Raw genomic sequence first — 2,500 nt, 5'->3', positions numbered from 1 at the left:
CCTGAACCGATCTTACCTGGGATCGCAAATCCCAAGTTTGTCTATGAAGAGCGGATCTAATTGTATTAGTGTCTAGAATTGATTTCTTCTGTGTAATACTAATTGATAGGGCCTCATTGGTAAGTGCTACAAGATCTCGTGCATTGGAACCCATGGTTATGGACCCGAATCCGTTAGTATGGAACATTCTCTTTTCCAAGTGAAATCCCCTAGTATATGAAAGAGTGAAAAAGTGCTTTCGTTGTTGTGAAATAAGAAGCCTTCGTATCTTAATGCACGTATTTAATTTATTCGGAGCTATTAGAGCGGGATCCACTTTTTGGGGAATATGAGTCGAAGCAATAACAAGAATATTTCTATTGGAACATCTTTCAGAGAGATGGTTCACTAATAGACCGAGGGATAAGTAATTCGACTCATTCACATCCAGATCATGAATGTTTGGAATCCATATTATGCAAGGAGACATTGCTTTTGCTAATTCGAATTGAAGGGTGATATAAGATCGGTCTATTTCCGGCATCATATCCATAGTTAGCGCATTCATCATACTTAGCAGTTCCAGCTCCGTATCAAGGTCACGATCGATATCGTCACTAGCATCAATATCGTCACTAGCATCAATATCGTCACTATCATCAATATCGATATCATCAATAAGAAAACCTTTAGGCTTGTTATCCAGGACCTTGTTCAGAAATACCGTAATGAAAGGAACATAGGAGTTTGTCGCTAGGTATTTGACCAAATAGGATCGTCCAGTTCCTATAGAACCTATCACTAAAATCCCCCTAGAGGGGGATAAGGCTAAGCGGAGCGAAAAGGGTTTTCCATGAGATGGGAAATGCAAAGTACTAGTCCCGTACGAAGTTTGTGAATAAGTGATTGTCTGATAATGAGCCACGAATACCCGTCTTTCTGCTAAACAGGATGTATTGAACTCATAATTCAATAGATACTTTTTATGAATGTCAACTAAGTATCGTAAGTAAATTGCTCCCGGTTGTTCAATCATTTGATAACCAGAGTCATTCTTTGATAAATGATCACTATGAGTCAGACTCAATAGAATTTGATCAATCCCTTTTTCTGTCGTTAAGGCGGAGCCAAGAATTCTCTTTCTTCATCATCAATCGAATCACTGTTCGCGACCCAAGATTCTATTTTATCATCAATCCAATCCCCGTTCACGTTTTTTCTTTTTCTTATCAATGAATAGATATCTTTACTTTTATGACTTAGATGTCTCGTATTTCTCGAAAAAGTGATTCGATTGATGGGATTTGGTATGAGATCGATGAGATTGATATTCAAATATTTCTTCTTAGCACGTATCGATTTGACCCCATAAGCGGGACCAAGCATGTTGCCACCAGAAGCCCGTATTTCTTCTAGAGAATCTCCTAATTCTTCCAGAGCAACTAGAAAGAGATTCTTTAACCAGAAAGAATTCGGTTCAGATGTAAGATACCTATACAGAAGTTTTCGCAACTCAATCATAGATGATGGAATCATCAAAGATTTGACCTTTTCGAACTCTGTCTGTAACTCACTAGAGGCCCGGGCAACAAAGATAAGATATGTACGAACGAGATATCCAGCAACAAGAAGAAGAAAAAGGAATGAATAGAGGATCTCTCAAACATTTGTCGATCTCAGATGTGTCGATATCAATGGTGACTCATTATTTCGATGAATCATTTCTTCGGACCGAGAAGATTATGGAAACACTTACTCGAAATCTCACTTATCAGATTCCATTGTGGAAGACACCATTTTTTCTGAAGAATTCGCCATGATATACCTGATCCATGCATAATATCATGAAAAATTGATACAAATTTTTGACTTAGTATCGGCAACAGGTCTGAAAAAGTATCTAAAAATATAAAATTTAGATATTTGTACCCTGTCGAAGTAAGGAACCCCGGCATATATGTTTGGAATAGATTCCATTTTGAGAGAGTTGAAAAAGCACTATCTCGTTGAAAGGTTCTATACATCTGCCCTTTCTCAACGCATTTCTTTAGACAAAGACTCTGTTTTTTTCTCTTTTCGGATGGTAAATATTTCTCAGAACATGGAGTATGAATCAAACCCATGTTTGAATTGAGATACTGATGCAAGTTCTTCCCTTCTGAATCAGATAGATTCATTTATGAAAGAGGTTGACAATAAGTTCTTTCAAAATTGACTATTTGTCCCTCTGTTAGAGGTGTTCCAGAAATGTCTGCGATCGAGTAAATAGTTCTACGAACGAATGGATCGTATCGACTTGGAAAATGGAAAGATTTGTACAAATTATACGTTTCGTCACCACTTTGTGGAAAATCGTTAGGTATGAATATGTTAGATACCTGTGACTCGATTGGTGAAATAGTATCTCTCCCCCCAAAAACATGTTCTTTTTTATCGACGCACAAAGAAAATATTTTGTTGCGAATGAACAAGATATTGAGGAATTGTCCATACGTAAAATCATAATTATTGATACGGGCCT

This window comes from Primulina huaijiensis, chromosome 11 (genome assembly GCF_012295235.1).
Source record: "Primulina huaijiensis isolate GDHJ02 chromosome 11, ASM1229523v2, whole genome shotgun sequence".
Lineage (NCBI taxonomy): Eukaryota > Viridiplantae > Streptophyta > Magnoliopsida > Lamiales > Gesneriaceae > Primulina > Primulina huaijiensis.
This window is presented reverse-complemented; position numbering follows the sequence as displayed.